This window comes from Pongo pygmaeus, chromosome 2 (assembly GCF_028885625.2).
Source record: "Pongo pygmaeus isolate AG05252 chromosome 2, NHGRI_mPonPyg2-v2.0_pri, whole genome shotgun sequence".
NCBI classification, from domain to species: Eukaryota; Metazoa; Chordata; class Mammalia; order Primates; family Hominidae; genus Pongo; species Pongo pygmaeus.
The window spans coordinates 19,855,766-19,874,264 of NC_085930.1; the positions used below are offsets into that span (position 1 = coordinate 19,855,766).

General features: G+C 39.1%; 1 protein-coding gene and 1 long non-coding RNA gene across 17 annotated transcripts in view; one reads left to right on the plus strand and one right to left on the minus strand.

Moving 5' to 3' along the window:
• The window catches only part of LOC134739147 (uncharacterized), a 38,226-nt gene extending 36,583 nt beyond the window's left edge, over positions 1 to 1,643 (minus strand). The window contains exon 1 of the long non-coding RNA XR_010125665.1: positions 1,518 to 1,643. This is a non-coding gene — a long non-coding RNA (uncharacterized LOC134739147). The remainder of the gene's footprint in view (positions 1 to 1,517) is intronic.
• Positions 1,523 to 18,499, plus strand: part of LOC134739146 (zinc finger protein 717-like) — a 40,945-nt gene continuing 23,968 nt past the window's right edge. For 5 of the 16 annotated variants that reach the window (XM_063661495.1, XM_063661491.1, XM_063661497.1 and 2 more), the window contains exons 1-2: positions 1,538 to 1,788; positions 5,414 to 5,571. The gene's annotated coding sequence lies outside the window, so the exon portion shown is untranslated. Of the gene's footprint in view, positions 1,789 to 5,413; positions 5,572 to 18,499 lie in introns of all 16 variants that reach the window. The other 11 variants (XM_063661484.1, XM_063661485.1, XM_063661489.1 and 8 more) reach the window with 6 other exon arrangements.

Sequence of the window (18,499 nt, forward strand, 5' to 3'; positions counted from 1 at the left end):
GACGCAGTAGAACTAACCTGCTTAGGACAGCAATATTATAATGAAACACTAAAGAAAATTTTGTGGCGAGGCAGAGATGACTCCAAAGCACCTCATCCAAATCAGTTCTCCTGTTTCTCTCCTCTAAACCACACCTGGTATCAGCTTGAAGCTCCAAACACTTGGCAAGCACCCCTTGGTCTTTATTGGCATCTGTAAGCCACAGGCATATCGACAGTTGCCAGGTAAATGGACAAAGTCCTGTGTGTTTGAAACAATTAGACCATGTTTCTTCCTACTCCCACTGCAACAGGGACAAACTTTAAGGTATCCCGTCTATGATGGAGTTAGAAGAAGCAAAAGAGATGCAGACATAAAAAGAGATATAGAAGTAGGAAATTAGAAAGACACAGATTGGCCCCCTGAAAGAATAATTCAATACTATAGGCCAGCTACCTAGGCACAAGATTGGTCATGAGGGTACTGCACTCCTATTTACATGCTTAGCCGCATCATAAGTTTGCAGGCAGTACTTGAAATGATCACTAATGAAACAGAAAATGCATTAGATTTAATGGCCCAGCAAGCCACAAAATGAAGAATGCTATTTATCAGAACAGATTAGCTTTAGACTACCTCCCAGCCCAGGAAGGAGGAGTATGTGGAAAGTTCAATCTAACTAATTTCTGCCTGGAAATTGATGACAATGGAAAGGCAATTGTAGAAATAACTGCAAGAATGAGAGAATTACCCCATGTTCCAGTTCAAACTTGGAAAAGGTAGTCTCCAGATTCCCTCTTTGGAGGCTGGTTTTCCTCCTTCAGTGGATTCAAGATTTTAATAAGAATAGTCCTGGCCATACTAAGAGTTTGCCCAATACTCCCTTGCCTCTTACCCCTCCTTGTTAGAAGCACTCAGTCAGCTATAGAGGCAACAGTAGCTAGGCAAACTACCACTCAGCTAATGGAGCTATATAAATATCAGCCTGTGCCTAAAGAAGAAAACTTGTCTCTTCAGGCAGAATACCCTACATACCCTAAAATAAACAATCGTCGTGTTCTCCATATTGGTCTCTCCAGTCTCTGGAGTCCTCTATTTCATATTGGTCTCTCTAGTCTCTCTAGTCCTCTAGTCCAGCACTTTTGAAGGCCAAGGTGGGCAGATCACTTGAGGCCACGAATTCAAGACCAGCCTAGCCAACATGTGGAAACCCTATCTCTATTAAAAATACAAACATTATCTGGGCGTGTTGGCGCATTTCTGTAGTCCCAGCTCCTCTGGAGGCTGAGGCAAGAGAATCACTTGAACCTGGGAGGTGGAGGCTGCAGTGAGCTGAGATCCTGCCACTGCACTCCAGCCTGGGAGACAGAGGGAGAATCCGTTTAAAAAGAAAAAAAAAAGTTTTTCTGTGACAGCAACATTTAGAACTAAAAAAAAAGAGTAAGATTACTTGCTAATATAATTGACTAGTTGGTCCGCATTCGAATTTTCCCAATATTCCTGCAATGTGCCTGGTTGTCAAACCAGGATTTACTAACCAGATTCCACGTCTGTCAGGCGGATAGACACCAATCCTGATCCATCCTCGGCTCCCGCTTGGAACAGAATTTCCCGCTTCAATACCGCAATGTCTGTGGGAAATGCAGGCTTGGCTTCCAATGACGTCACCAGCACACGACGGCGGGAAGGGCTCTTTGCGCATGCGCCGCCCCGCCCACGCCCGCCATCTTCCGCTAGAGAATTCCGGCTCTGCCGCAATGGAGAGGGTTCTCTGGAAGCTCTGGGGTTGGGATCTCTTCGTCCCTGCAGGTCGGTGGTAGGATGAAACAGGAGACAGCGGGCTTGGAGGCACCATAGGGAGGCGGGGCAGACGTGCCACAGTTGGTGGGAGCAGAGGCGCGGGCACATCTCAGGGGGGCGGGGCCTGACGCGCAGGTGCGGGCCGCAGACCCAGGCTGGGGCTGAAAGGGCGGCGCTGCTGGGAGGGCGGGCGTGGGATCCCGGTACTGAAGCCAGTTCCAGAGACGCCGGAGCGGGTGGGCGAAGCCGGTGGCGCGGGGACAGGGTCTGCAGGCCACCCGAGCCTGGGAGGTCGGCGGGGAGGCTGCGCTCCCGCACTGCATGGACCTTGTGCGGCGTTCCATGCACGCCCTTGTAAGGTCAGCATAGGGAAGTTCTAGGGAGATGTCCCTCATTCCCAGACGAGGAGTATGAAGCGCGTGCACACCGACCGTCCTACTACTTGGCGAGTATATTAGTAGGGTTTCCCGGTGTCTTTTCAGCAAGTGAAGATTCTGCTTGTGTCCCCTTCTTACGCATCCCATCCCGGCTTTAGTTTATAGGAGTTTATACAAGATCTGGCTTCTAGGGAAGTTGGGGGTCCCAGATGATGGTCCTGTTTTCTTTGTAATAAAGTAGGTGTTACAAAGTTTGGAGGAGGGCGCCTTTTAGGAATCGCACCTAAAAGAACACCTCTTTGGACTAACCCTCTCACTGGTACTTCAAAGCAGAGGAAGTGTCACAGGTGAAGATTCCAGTTTGTATGACCTAAGCAGTTATTTTCCCACTCCCCGGAATGGCCCAGATTTGGTTGATAAGACCTTATCCAATAGCTCTCAAACACTGGGTGGTAGCGGAAGGTTTGGACCAACATTCAGAAGGAAGAGAGGAGTTTGGCTGCGAATGACAGGCAGGGGCCAAAGAGATGTTACTTATTGGAGAGGACTTAATAGTGTGGTCTTCGGTGGAAAAATATCCTGTTATACCTGAGAGGATCTGTCTCGAGTACTCTGTAGAGACACTTTCATTCCTTCAATCTTTTCTCATTGTTTCCAGTGGCTGAACTTTCTTAAAAGTAGCCTAGGCCAAGGCAGGAGGATCACCTGAGGTCAGGAGTTCTACACCAGCCTGGCCAACATATAGTGAAACCTTGTCTGTACTAAAAAATACAAAAATTAGCTGGGCGTGGTGGTGCACACCTGTATAGTCCCAGCTACTTGGGAAACTGAAGCAAGAGAATGACTTGTACTGGGGAGGCGGAGGTTGTAGTGAGCCGAGATTGTGCCACCCTACTCTAGCCTGGGCAACAGAGAGAGACTCTGTTTCTCAAAAAAAAAAAAAAAAAAAGGCCTGTCACGAAATTCAGCTTCCAGTGATATGCCGAAGCTCCCTCTATCCTGGTAGCTCTTCCTGGTAGTTCAGTAAGGGTTAGCCAAACTATTTCTACCTTATGAGAAACATGAAAAAAATCTGGCTTTGAGGAGCTGTGACTTGCCAGAGTCACATGATATACAGATGTTATGCATCCTGACTTTTTGGCTAGTGTTACTCATTTTGCCCCAATTAAGTCAAAAGTTTTTTTTTTTTTTTTTTTTTTTAGATTTTTGCTGACACTGAAGTCAACTAAGAACAAACATTGCTTTAAAGTACTTCCTCAGCCCCTCCCTGCCTGCTCACCCCTCCCACTGGAAAAAATAATAATAAAGTACATTCCCTTGCCGGGTGTAGTATCTCACAGCTATAATCATAGCACTTTGGGAGGCCAGACAGGAGGATCGCTTGCACCCAGGAGTTTGAGACTGGCCTTGGCCACATAGGGAGACCCTATGTGTTCACAAAAAAAAAAAAAAATTTTAGCTGGTTGTGGTGGCATCCACTTGTGGCCCCAACTACTTGGGGGGCTGAGGTGGGAAGATCACTTGAGCCCAGGAGGGCGAAGTTACAGTGAGCTGTGGTTGTGCCACTGCACTCCAGCCTGGGTGACAGAATGAGACTCTGTCTCAAAACCAACCAACCAACCAATCAACCAAGCAGAAACATTTCCGTAACCATCTCTTTTCCTTTTTATCCCCAACTCTTTCTTTGAATTATGTGACCTCACGGACAAATAACACAAGTGTTTCCTGCTCAGTGTCAGTAATCTGTTCTTGGAAATTATAAATTCTGTAGGAAAACAATAGTATATTTTACATACTTAAAAAAGGAAGATTAGACATTTCTCACTTCTATTCCAACCAGTATCTTAAAATGTAAGTAAAATACAGTACAATGCTCACTTTGTAAGAGATCCTTTTTGAGTATTTTTTTAAAAGTCAACAGACATTTTTATGATGTAAAGAACCTTAAAACACAATTTACTAATATGCAAAGAGTTGCTTTTTATGATTTAGCACCAGCAGTCTCACTGATTTCCATCAAGTTGGCATTTATTGTGATTTGCAAAACTTCTACATGAGGTTGTGATGTTCTAGTGATTGTATTTGACAAGTAATTTCACATTATCTCCTTCACATGATTTTCTTAAAAACATTGAGTTCTGGTGGCTTAGGTGTATCAGTTACTGTTTTCTGTGTAAAGAACCAACGAAACTCAATGGCTTAAAAAGAAGTGACCGCTTTATTTGATAGAAGTTCTGTTGATTCACATTTTGGCGTGTGTTCACCTGGGCATTTCCTTTGCTAATGTTGTCTGGATCACAAATGAGGCTTTAGTCATCTGGTGCCTTCACTCACATGTCTGGTGGTTCATGCTGACACTTGTCCAAGAAGGCAAGCACCAGTGGGCAAGTACTTTTCCAACATATATTTTCATCATATTTTCTATGTCCCATTGGCCAAAGCAAGTCAAATGCCAGAGCGCCATTCATTACGAGAACACACTCTATGAGGTCTTAGATACAGGGAGACTTGTCACTAGGAAGCATTACTAAAACAGTATATCCCAAGAAATATACAATATGTACATCTTTCCCCCTACATAATTGTGGGCAAAAAATGTTGGGTTGCAAGATGCATTCTTTCAATGATGCTTAGGTATATAAAAAATGCATCATTTCAATGATGCGTAGGTATATAAAAGATGCATCCTTTCAGTGATGAGTAGGTATATAAAATGCATCCTTTCAGTGATGCTTAGGTATATAAAACATACATCCTTTCAATGATGCGTAGATATATAAAAGATGCATCCTTTCAATGATGCCTAGGTATGTAAAAGATGCATCCTTTCAGTGATGCTTATGTATACAAAAGATGCATCCTTTCAATGATGCATAGATATATAAAACATGAATCCTTTCAATGATGCGAAGGTATAAAAGCAAGATGTATTCTAGTGGGAACACCTATATGGAATCGTGTAGAATCTCCATATTAGTAGTGAAATAGATAATGCAGCTGAATTATATTTCTACAATATTAATTTCATTGAAGACTAAAGGTATATTTCTTTGGTTTAAATTATTACATTGTTTCTTTGGATAAATTAATTGTCTCTTAATCAGTAGGTAATACATGTTTTCATTAATCCCAAAATAAATTGTATGTATCTCTACTAATTAATGTTCTTGTGGGTACATCTTCAGTGGGATATTTGTTGTCCCTTACTGAGGCATGAATGACTATTCTGTCACAGGGAGGTTTTGTTGTTGTTTTAGTCTTTTCCAGCTATTGTGTAGAGCGTTTTGGGCAAGAGAATCTAGGACCAAGCCACATCGGTTCTCTGCTTAACCCACTCCATTCGACTGTTCTCCCAGCTATGCTTCCAGAGTGCTCTGTGCATTTCCACAATCAACAAACGATGAATAAATCTCTGGTGAGTCATTTGTTTATATATTCCCTCACTTTGTTTTACATTGTATTTTTTGCCTTTATGGAGTCCACCCACGGATTAAAATGAAAAAATAGAAATAAGTAAAATTCAGGTTAAAGGAAATGCACATAAATAAAATAATGCTGGCATGTAGACATATGCAGGTTATAAGCCATGGAACTTGAGTACAAATGTGTCTCTGGTCTTTCTGATGCTGCAACAAAAAGGCAGTTACATTTGTTGCATGATTGGAATGGAACCTGTAAGGAGTGCATACTGCATTCTTGTGGGACAGGAAGACTTGCTGTCACCAAAGTCTGGAACACTGACTGCATTGGTCACAGAGATGATGTAGTGAAAAGTTTTTTTACTACCAACCTGGAAATAAACACTTTTAGCATTTTGCAGTAGAAACAGTCACTTAGTGCTAAAGCATAACTCCCGTAATGAGGTTTTTCTGGAGTTGCTAAAACAGTGCGGTCCCAGACGGCTTTTGGAAGGCCCTACTTGATTCATGGCTAAAACTTAGAACATCTGGAGGATTGAGTTGACCACAGGTCCTTAACTAACCCCCCATAAGTTTCTGTCAATTCATCTGTACATGGAGAATTTGTAGCAGATTGTTCACAATTGTATTTTCTGACAAATATTTCCACTGCTCACTTGCATTTTCATTCAGTGTAGTCTTAATTGGTTTATTCTAATGCTCACCATTAACCTAAATTATATGCAACCCCAATGGCTGTTCTGTAGTCTGCCTTACTTGAATCTTGTGCCGTACAGTAATCCCCCTTATCCACAGTTTTGCTTTCTGTGGTTTCAGTTCCCCGTAGTCAACTGCAGACAGAAAAGACAGTAAGATATTTTGAATATCTTGAATATTTTGATATTTTGAATATGTTGAATACAGTAGAATAAGATATTTTGAGAGACCACATTCCTATAACTTTTAGTATACTATGTTGTTATAATTGTTCCATTTTATTGTTGTTAATATCATACTGTGCCTGATTTATAAATTAAACTGTCAAGGGTATGTATATATAAGAAGAAACATAGTGTATGTAAGGTTTGGTACTATAAACAGTTTCAGGGATCTGCTAGGGGACCTGGAATGTATCCCCCATGGATAAGGGGGGATTCCTGCATTTCAAATTATTGTTCATTATCTTCTCCTGGAAATTCTTCTGTGTTAGTTTCTATCATGATCTCACTGATGCTGCTTGTCTTTTTTTCCTGAATTCTTCTCCTTCTCCTTTACGTAGCTTATCCAATTGTTTCATCCAATTCCCTTCCACTGTGCAGTTCTTTTTTTGTTGTTGGTTGTTCGTTTTTTACCAGTTCTGCTCTCTGTGGTGTAGCAGTTGTGTTTCTCTCCAGCATGGACTTCTCCGGACTTTAGACCAGGGATCCCCAACCCCCAGGCCATGGGCCGGTCCAGTCTGTGGCCTGTGAGGAACTGGGCTGCACGGCAGGAGATGAGTGGCAGGCAAGCAAGCATTACTGCCTGCACTCTGCCTCCTCTCAGATGAATGACAGCATTAAATTCTCATAGGAGCAGGAACCCTATTGTGAACTATGCATGTGAGGGATCTAGGTTGCCTGCTCCTTATGAGAATCTAATGCCTGATTAATAGCTTCATCCCAAAACCATCCCCCTCACACCCTGGTATATGGAAAAATTGTCTTTCACAAAACCTGGTGCCAAAAAGGTTGGGGATCACTGCTCTAGACCACAGGTTCAACTCTCCATTGAATGATTCTTTGTAGCTATCCGGAAGGCACCTCAAGCTTAACAAATCCAAAATAAAATTACATCCTTCTCTCTTCCTTTACACACGGTATTAGATTAGAGACTAATTAGCTTCTACCTCTCAATAAGAGGAATAGTGAGAATCTGTAGCAGTCTTTAATAAAACACAGTTTTCCCTCGGGCTACAAATTATTTACATTCCTTCCACATGCAAAACATACCTACCTGTAGAGATAAGTATTCACTCATGGAACCATCACCACAAACAGTGCGATAAACAACCTTTGCCTCCACGAGTTTCTCCCCCTGCTCCCTGCCCCTTTTGGGATACAACCATTTGACATAAGATATATTCTCTGTATAAGTCTGTTCTCCCATTGCTATAAAAAACTACCTGGGACTGGGTAATTTATAAAGAAAAGAGGTTTAATTGACTCACAGTTCCACAGGCTGTACAGGAAGCATGGCTGGGGAGGCCTCAGGAAACTTACAGTTATGGTGTAAGATGAAGGGGAAGCAGGCACGTCCTATGTGTCTGGAGCAGGAGGAAGTGGGTGATGAAGGGGAAGGTGGTGTACACTTTTAACAACCAGACCTCATGAAAATTTACTAACACGAGAACAGCAAGGGGCAAGTCTGCCCCCTGATCCAGTCACCTCCCACCAGATCCCTCCTCCAGCCAGCCTTGAGGCTTACAATTTGACATGAGATTTGGGCAAGTAAACAAATCGAAACAATACCATCCTCTTAACACATTTTTAAGTATGCAATTCCGTATTAACTATATGCTTTGATCTGTAGATTCGATATTTAGAACTTACTCATTGCATAACTAAAACTTATACCCTGTGACCAATACTTCCCCAGTTACCCTTCCCCATCAGCCCTTGGTAACCATGATTCAGCTCTAGGCTTTTGTAAGTTTAACTGTTTTACATTTTTATATACGTGGAGTTCCACAGGCTGTACAGGAAGCATGGCTTCATTTGTGCTGGAACAACAACATACTTCAGACTTGGAAATTAATAAAGAACAGAAATTTATTCTTAACAGTTCTGAAGGCTGGGAAGTCCAAGATCAAGGCACCGTCATCTGGTGCCTGGTGAGAGACTTCTTCCTGCATCCTTACATGGTGGAAGGCAAAAGAGTGGCAGAGAATGAATGCACTCCGTGTCCATTCGAGAGGGAAGAGCCCTCACCTCATCACTCCCCTGAGGCCTCACCTTCTAATACTATCACCTTGGTGATTAGATTTCAACATAGGAATTTGAGGGGAATACATACATGTAGACTATTGCAGATGGGATTATGTAATACTTTGTTCCTGTTTGGCTTATGTCTTAGCACAATATCTTTCTGGTATGTGCATGTTTTTGCAGATGGCAAGGTTTTCTTCCTTTTTAAGGCTGAGTAATATTTCATTGCATGTATAGACCACATTTTCTTTATGCATTCATTATTATTGAGAGTTCTTATTACAAATGGGGAAGTGGTTTTTAATATTCATTTAATTTTTATTATTAAAAACGTTTTTAGATGGTTAGATTCTTTTTAAAAATAAATATACTTTATTAAGGCAGTTTTAATTTCACAGCAGAATTAAGAAGTACATAGATTTCCCATATACCCTGATCCACATATATATGTAGCCTTCACCCTTTTCAACTCCTCCCCTCACCATAGTAGTACCTTTGTTAAAATGAGGAACCAACATTGAGACATCATAGTTGTCCAAAGGCCATAGTTTACATTAGGGTTTACTCTTGTGGTTTTACATGCTATGGGTTTGAGTAAATGTATAATGACATGTATCCAGCCTTATAGTACCTCACAGAACACTTTGTTCTAAAAGTCATCCCTGCTCTTCCTGTTTATTACATATCATCCCCTTAAACCTGCAAACCATCTCCATCATTTTGCAGAATGTTACATAGTTGCAGTTGTATAGTAAACAGCCTTTTCAGACTGCCTTCTTTTACTTAGTAATATGCATTTAAGTTTCCTCATCTTTTGAGGACAAGATAGCCCATTTCTTTTTAGTGCTGAATTATGTTCCATTGTGTGTACCATAGTTTATCCATTCACTTACTGAAGGGCATCTTGGTTGCTTCCAAATTTTAGTTATTTTGAATAAAGCTGCTATAAATCCCTGTTTACAGGTTTTTATGCTAGCATTTATTTTCACCTCCTTTGGGTAAATACCAAGGGGTGCAGTTGCTGGATCATATGGTAAGAATATGTTTACTTTTGTAAGAACAACCAAATGGTCCTCCAACTGAGTGACTGTACCATTTTGCATTTCCACAATCTGAATGAGAGTTCTGGTGGCTGTGCATTCTCACTGTCAGTTGTTGTCAGTGCTCCCAATTTTGGCCATTCTACTAGGTATGTAGCGGTATCTCATTATTTTAATATGTTATTTTAATGTTACACAAGATAATGCATTATTTTATATATTTATTTCCTATATGTTTCTCATCATTGGTGAGGTATCTGTTAAGGTCTTTGGTCTATTTTATTAGGTGGTTTTCTTACTGTAGAGTTTTAAGAGTTTTTGGAATGTTTTGCATAACAGTCTCTATATCAGATGTGAGTTTTAAGAGTTTTTGGAATGTTTTGCATAACAGTCTCTTTATCAGATGTGAGTTTTAAGAGTTTTTGGAATGTTTTGCGTAACAGTTTCTTTATCAGATGTGAGTTTTAAGAGTTTTTGGAGTGTTTTGTGAAAGTCTCTTTATCAGATGTGAGTTTTAAGACTCTTTGGTGTGTTTTGCATAACAGTCTCTTTATCAGATGTGAATTTTAAGAGTCTTTGGAGTGTTTTGCATAACAGTCTCTTTATCAGATATTTTGTAGAACAGTCTCTTTATCAGATGTTTTGTGTACTGGTCTCTTTATCAGATGTTTTGTTTAAAAGTCTCTTTCTCAGATGTTTTGTAGAACAGTCTATTTCTCAGATGTTTTGTGTAACAGCCTCTTTATCAGATGTTTTGTGTAATGGTCTCTTTCTCAGATGTTTTGTGTAACAGTCTCTTTCTCAGATGTTTTGTGTAACAGTCTCTTTCTCAGATGTTTTGTGTAACAGTCTCTTTCTCAGATGTTTTGTGTAACAGTCTCTTTCTCAGATGTTTTGTAGAACAGTCTCTTTCTCAGAAGTTTTGTGTAACAGTCTCTTTATCAGATGTTTTGTATAACAGTCTCTTTCTCAGATGTTTTGTGTAAGTCTCTTTATCAGATGTTTGGTATTAACAGTCTCTCAGATGTTTTGTGTAACAGTCTCTCAGATGTTTTGTGTAACAGTCTCTTTCTCAGATGTTTTGTAGAACAGTCTCTTTCTCAGATGATTTGTGTAACAGTCTCTATCACATGTTTTGTATAACAGTCTCTTTCTCAGATGTTTTGAGTAACAGTCTCTTTATCAGACGTTTTGTAGAACAGTCTCTTTCTCAGATGTTTTGTGTAACAGTCTATCCGATGTTTTGTAGAACATTCTCTTTCTCAGATGTGTCTTTTCCAGATATTTCCTCCAAATCTGTGGCTTTTCTTCTCATTTTTGTGACATTGGCTTTTGCAGAACAGAAGTTTTCAATTTTAATGAAGTCTTGTTTATGAATCATTTTAAAATGGATCTTGACATTGTTATTATATCTAAAAAGTCATTTCCTCTCCCAGGATTGTCTAGGTTTTTTCCTTTGTTATTTTCTACAGTTTTATACTTTTGTATTTTACATTAAAGTCTATGATCCATTTTGAGTTAATTTTTGTGATGGCATAAGAGCTATGTCTAGATTCTCGTTTCTTGTTTTTTTAAATGTGGATTTCTAGCTGTCCCCATGCCATTTGTTGAAAACAGCAACTTTGCTTTATTGTATCAGTTTGGTGTATTTAGGTGGGTGTATTTCTGGGCTCTTTATCCTGTTCCATTGTTATGTTTGCCTACTTTTGGGTAATACCACAGCATTTTGATTAATGAATAAGGCTTAAAGTTAGGTAGTGTTAGTCTTCCAACTTTGTGCTTCAGTAATTGACTATTCTTGGTCTTCTGCTTCTCCATGTGAACTTTAGAATCAGGTTTACTTTTGTTTTATTTATTAAGGTTTTATAGTATTCCTCATATAGATCCTGTTACATTTGTTAAATTTATACATAAGTATTTCATCTTTTGGGTGCTAAATATAAGTAGTACTGTGTTTTCATAGCAAATTGCACTTGGTTGTTGCTGGTGCATTAGAAAGTGATTGACTTTCTCTTTTAACCTTGTATTCTGTAATCTTGCTTTTCAGTTCCAGGAGGGTTTTTTTTTTTTTTCCGGTTTGGTCTTTTTTCTTTTTTCTTTTTTTTTGTTAATTTTTTAGATTTCCTGTATAGACAATCCTGTCATCTGTGAACAAAGTTTTATTTATTCCTTCCCAAGCTGTATGCCTTTAATTGTGTTTTCTTGCCTAATTGCTTTAGCTAGTATTTTCAGTATGATATTGAAAGGGGTGATGAGAGAGTACATCCTTTTCTTCCTCCTGATATTGTGGAAAAGCTTTGAGTTTCTCATTATTAAGTATGATGTTCCCTGTAGTTTTCTGTAGATATTCTTTATTAATTTCAGGAAGTTCCCCTCTTAGCTTGATCATGTGATTTTTCCTTTTCAGTCTCTTGATGTAATGAATTACATTAATTGATTTGCAAATGTTGAACCAGCCTGGTATCTCCAGAATAAATCCCACTTGGCGATGGTGTATGATTCTTTCTATATATTGTTGGATTTGATGTGCTAGTGTTTTTGTGGATTTTTGTATATATTTTCATGGGAGATCATGGTCTGTGATTTTCTATTTTGAAATGTCATTGGAATAATGCTGGCCTCACATAATGAACTAGGAAGTATTTCAACAGCCTCTATCCTCTCAAATAGATTATGGGAAATGGGTATAATTTCTTCCTGAAATATTTGGTCTATTTACCAGTGAATATATCTGGGTCAGGTACTTTCTGTTTTGAAGGTTATTAAAATAATAGGTTATTCGGATTGTGTGTTTCTTCTTGTGTGAGTTTCAGTAAATTGTGTCTGTCAAGGAAGCAATCCATTTGAACTAGATGATCAGATGTGTGCACAGAGTTGTTCATAGTATTTCCTTATTATCTGTTTAATGTCCACAGGATGTGTGGTGGTAACCCCTCTTTCATTTCTGATATTATTAGTTTCTGTCTTTTTTTTCTTAGCCTGGCTATAGGGTTTTTAATTTTATTGACCTTTTAAAAGAACCAGCTTTGTCGTTAATAATATTCTCTTGATTTTTCTGTTTTCAATTTCATTGATTTCTGCAATAATTTATTTTCTTCTTACTTTGAGTTTAATCTGCTCATTTTTTCCTTTATTTTATATCATTCTTATTTTCTAACATATGCATTTGATGCCATAAATTTTCTTCTAAGCCATGCTTTTGCTGTATTCTACAAATTTTGATAAGTTGTGTTTTTGTTTTCATTTTTAGTGAAAATACTTATTAGGCCAGGCGTGGCTCACATTTGTAATCTCAGCCAGGGAGGCTGAGATTTGGGAGGCCAAGGCAGGAGGATTACTTGAGGTCAGGAGTTTGAGACCAGCTTGAGCAGCTATAGCAAAACCCTGTCTCTACGAGAAAATTTTAAAAAGTTAGCAGGGAGACATGTGCCTGTATTTTCAGCCACTTGTGAGGCTGAGGTGAGAGGATTGCTTAAGCCCAGGAGTTCAAGCCTGCAGTGAGCTTTGATCATGCCACTACACTCCAGCCGTGGTGACAGTGAGACCCTGTCTCTAAAAATATATATAAATAATAAAATAAAATATTAATTTCTCTTGAGATTTCTTCTTTGATCCATTCATTATTTAGAAGAGGTTCTTTTATTTTACTGTATTTAGAGATTTTCCACTTCTCTGTCTATTGCTAATTTTAAGTTTGATTTCATTGTGGTCTAAGAGTGCAAATGGCAAGATTTGTTATTTTAAATTGGTTAAAGGGTATTTGATGGTCCACAATGTGATATATCTTGGTGATTATTGAGCCTGAAAAGAATGTATATTTTACTGTGGTTGGATGAAGTCTATAAATAGAATTGTATTTGTAAGAATTAAAGAAAGAGGAGAGAAACATGAAAGGTGTCTTGCCAGTTAAGACAGATTTATTTTAGAGAAAACAAACCTGAGAGACGCCTTCTGGCCAAGTGAGGTCAGAGGCACACTCTCTTACAGACTAAGAGTTTTTAAGGATTCAGGGTGGGAGAGTTGATTAAGGCTTGGACTGCTTCTGTGTCTGTGTTGCGCTTATCTGGGAGGGAGAGTTGTGTGTCTGTCCCCATACATCTTTCTGCAGCTGCAGGCATGTCCCCTGAGTCTGCTTTTAGCTCTTCTATCTTAGTGCACCTGCAGGGAAAGGAATGTGCTTACTAAGGCCCACTATTTTACTGGGCCTATTGTATGAGGGTGAAGTTTGGCAGTTAAACTTTACCCAAGAGACTTTCCCTCCACCTCTGTCTGGGCCCGAGCTGTCTTATCGGTGTTTTACTGTCTGCTCTTTCTGGCTGCCTGTAGTTAGAAGAGAAGTGATTTCCTTGAAATTCATGAGGCTAAGAAGGGAGCTGGAACTTAAAGTGGTAGTGTTTGTCTGAGGTGACGGGTGCTCCTGCTCTGTCAGTATCCAGTTGATGTATATTGATATTGAATTCAACTATATTGTTACTAATTTCTGCCTGCTAGATCTGTTTCTGATGGAGGGTGCTGATGTCTCAAATTGTGACAGTGGATCCATCTATTTCTCCTTCTAGTTCTGTTTTTGCCTCATGTCGTTTGACAATCTGTTGTCAGGTGCATGGACATTAAGGATTGTCATCTTTTTGGAGGGTTAACTGCTATGTCATGATGAAGTACCATTCTTTATCCATGATAACTTTCTTTCTTTGAAGTCTACTTTGTGTGAAATGTAGTTACTCTTTTTTTTTTTGAGACTGAATTTCACTCTTGTTGCCCAGGCTGGAGTGCAATGGTGCAATCTCAGCTCACTGCAACCTCTGCCTCCTGGGTTCAAGCGATTCTCCTGCCTCACCCTCCCAAGTAGTTGGGATTACAGGTGCCTGTCACCATGTCCAGATAATTTTTGTACTTTTTTTTTTTTAATACAGATGGGGTTTCACCATGTTGGCCAGACAGGTTTCGAACTCCTGACCTCAAGTGATCCACCCACCTCAGCCTCCCAAAGTGCTGGGATTACAGGCATGAGCCACCACACCTGGCCACTCCTGCTTTCTTTTGATTATTGTTAGCATTGTATATTTTTCTCTATTTACTTTTAATTAATGTGTGGTTTTATATTTAAAATTGGCTTCTTGTAGACAACATATAGTTGGGTCTTGTATTTTGATCCACTCTGACAATCTGTTTTAATTGGTGCATTTAGACCATTGACATTCAAAGTGATTATTGATATAGTTGAATTAATATCTGCCATATTTGTTATTGTTATTATTCCCATATTGTTTTGTCTTCCACTCTTTCTGCCTTTTGTGATGTTAACTGAGCATTTTATGATTCCATTTTCTCTTCTTTCTTAGCATGTATTTTGTTTATAGCTGTATATTTTTAAACTTTTTATACTAGTTGCCCTAGGGTTTCAATATGCACTTACAAGTCCAGTTTCAAATAATACTATACCACTTCACAAATAGTGTGACTGTCTTCTAACATAATTTTTCTCTTCCATCTTCCTGTCCCTTGTGTCACTGTCATCATTCATTTCAACTATATATAAGCACACATAATCATGCATGTGTATGTAATTGTATATATTTGTACACAATAATATGTAGATTGGTTAACATACCCTCATTTATTGTTTCTTTACTGCTCTTCCTTTATGTAGATCCAGGTATATGACCTGTATCTTTTTCTTCTCTCTAAATCATTTTTAATAGTATGAAGATGATAATTTTAAAAATTGGTTTGATTGATACTTAGTGCATATGATATGTTAGGCATGATTCTAAGCCACTGTACATACATATTTAATAGACATGATACATAAGAGTTTAAAATTAGGAACCCAGAGATTCATTAGTAGTGACAGATTGACATGTTTTAAATCCTATTTGGTAACTGTAAAACTATCATACAAATTTACTATTTAGGTTTACAATAAATGAACATACCATTGTTAGAAATTTTATTAGAAAGTTGCACTAACTGGGCTTGAAGATAAATGGGTAGCACAATTGAACAGTAAGCAGAGGATACACATTATTAGCAAATGACAGACAAAAATATTTTAGAAGAAAAAATACTAGGACTAAAAAATGCGACTGACTTTGTAACAGCAAAAATACAGCAGATCACATTTTGGGGCACTGTGATATACTAACAGAAGCTATCATTTAATGTGTAATGACAGTCCATTTTGCTCCTCATTACACCAAATAACTTTTTGAACTAATAAACTAATTAAGTAACATTTCAGGATATTGTATCAATGTACCAAAAGTACCACTTGCATTTCTGTACCCTAACAATATGTCTGACAAAAATCCAGAAATAAATCCATTTAACAAATGTCAAAGTATTTAGGAATAAATATAACCAAGAAAGTCAAGGATCTGTACATCAAATACTGTAAAATATTAATGAAAGCAATTATAGGAAACACAAATAAAACAAAAATATGTTGTGTTCCTGAAAAAGGTTTGTTTAAACATCCATACTGCCCAAAGTGATATACAGATTCAAATCAGTCTCTATCAAAATTTCAACAGCATATTTCACAAAAATAGAAAAAAATTCTCGTTTAGAATCATGAAAGAGTAAAGCAATTTTGAGTAAAAAGGCAAAGCTGGAGGCATTATAATTCCGGATTTTAAACTACCTACCAAAGCTGTAGTCATCAAAACAGAATGATACTAGCATAAAAACAGACACATAGACCAATGGAACAGAATAGAGAGGTCAGAAATATATCAGTCAACCTGGCCTGAGTGAACTAATTTTCAACAAATACATACAAATACACACAAGAAAAGAAACTCTTCAGTAAATCTGGTTATCTACCTGCAAAAAATTGGACCCATATTTTACACCATACACAAAAGTAAATTGAAAATGAATTATGGCAAGATATTAAAACAACCTAAATGTCCATAGAAATATAAGTGAATATAGAAAATGTTATATAGTTGCACACTGTAGGTCATGTCTTCAATCCCAACACTTTGGGAGGCTGAGGCAGAAAGACTGCCTTAGGCCAGGAGTTCAAGACCAGCCTGGGTAACACAGTGAGACCTCATGTCTACAAAACAACAACCAAAAAATTAGCTGGGATAGTGGTACACTTCTGTAGTCCTAGCTACCCAGGAGGCTGAAGAGGGAGGATTTACTTGAGTCCATGAGGTTACAGTGGTCTATGATTTTGCCACTATACTCCATCCTGGGTGACAGAGTGAGATCCAGCAGCAGGATGGTCTGGGTGGCCCTTTTCTCTGGGGTGAGTTTGGTGCTGGGAGTGTCTCTACTTAAACGAAAGGATTACCATGTGTGTACTTGAGAGCAGCATGAGACCTATAAGGCAGACATCACTAAGTTTTGGAAAACACAGTAGGAACAGCTAGGTTCCAAACTTTTCCATGTGTGAGCTCATTTTTCTAGATAACTTTGGCGTGGTTGATTGTGTGGTCTCAGTGTTTGTCATCAAAACAGGTATCTCCCAATAGTCCAACCTTGGCAATCACTTGAATTTGTATCTTCCAAATATTGCAGTAAAATTAGAGGTCAGGCTTCCAAATAATGATTTTGGAGGACAAAAACTTGTAGACCATAGCCAAAGTGGGCTGTAGTCCCATCAATAGGGCTTATTCTTTTCATGAGCTCTTCTTCCTTTTGAACTGTGAACTTCACAAGTGTTGCTCTTTTTTTTTTCCTTCTATTTTAGGTGGGACATGATGGCTAGAGTGGGTTGGAGTTGGGTGTTTCCCTTCACCTAGGTCGTTGAAGCTGTCAATAGCACACCAGGCTAGGCTCTGGTTAAGTATTTTCTCTGAAGGCAGGCCTGGCTCTGGTGAAGTAGTCTCTACCCAGGGCAGGCCTTGGCTCTGATGAAGTAGTCTCTCCTGAGGGCAGGCCTGGGCTCTGGTGAAGTAGTCTCTCCTGAGGGCAGGCCTGGGCTCTGGTGAAGTAGTCTCTCCCGAGGGCAGGCCTGAGCTCTGGTGAAGTAGTCTCTCCCCAGGGCAGGCCTGGGCTCTGGTGAAGTAGTCTCTCCCCAGGGCAGGCCTGGTAAGAAACAATGCAGTGCTCTTTCGTATTTCAGAATGATTTGCCTTTTCCGCTCCTGCCTGCACGTCGAAGCAGGAGGGCAGGTGGAAGCAGGAGGGGAGTTACCTCCAATATTTACTGTAGGAGCCTGTTTAAGCTCCTAGAGGTAAATTTCACAATACTGTGGAGTCACCCCTATGACTGGGTCCCCCCAGAGTTTTTAACTTTTGGAGTTGTTCACACTGAACCTCTCGCAATTTGTCAGTTACAATTCAGAATTTCCTATTCCTGCACTGGTTCCCATGGTGGTTTTTGCTAGTGAATCTCTGTTCTTCTTTTTCCCTGTCTATATCTCAAATCCTGGGGCAGTGGATTGTCCTGTGTTCTCCCTCCCTTACAGATCCAAGAAGAGTTGCTGATTTTTCCGTTTCTTCTGCTTTTCATTTGTTGTTAAGATGGAATGATGACTTTCAAGCTTCTTACATGAAGAAATGGAAACCTGGAATGTGGTTCTAAAAGGACCTTGTGTATGTCTATGTGCAAAATTGAATTTTTCTTTATAGAACTATGAATATGATTACATTAGTATACTTATTAACACTGAGCTTTATTTGTAGAATAGTCTTAGAAAGTTTCTCTTGGTCAGTGTTTCTGTAGATTCTGCATTTGTTACTTTTTTCTTTCAATCTCTTAAACTGTGATGACTACAAGTACCTTACAAATTCTGATACTTTCCACATATTTATCTTCTGCTTAGATATCTTTTCTGAACTCGAATTGTATACCCAGTTGCTAGTTGGACATCCCCACGTACGGTACCTCAGATGTTTCCAATATGATCTAAGTCTGTGTCACTTCTGGTAATCATATTTTTAATTTTCTAAATTTGCAGTACCAGTACCTCACTAGACATGATTCTG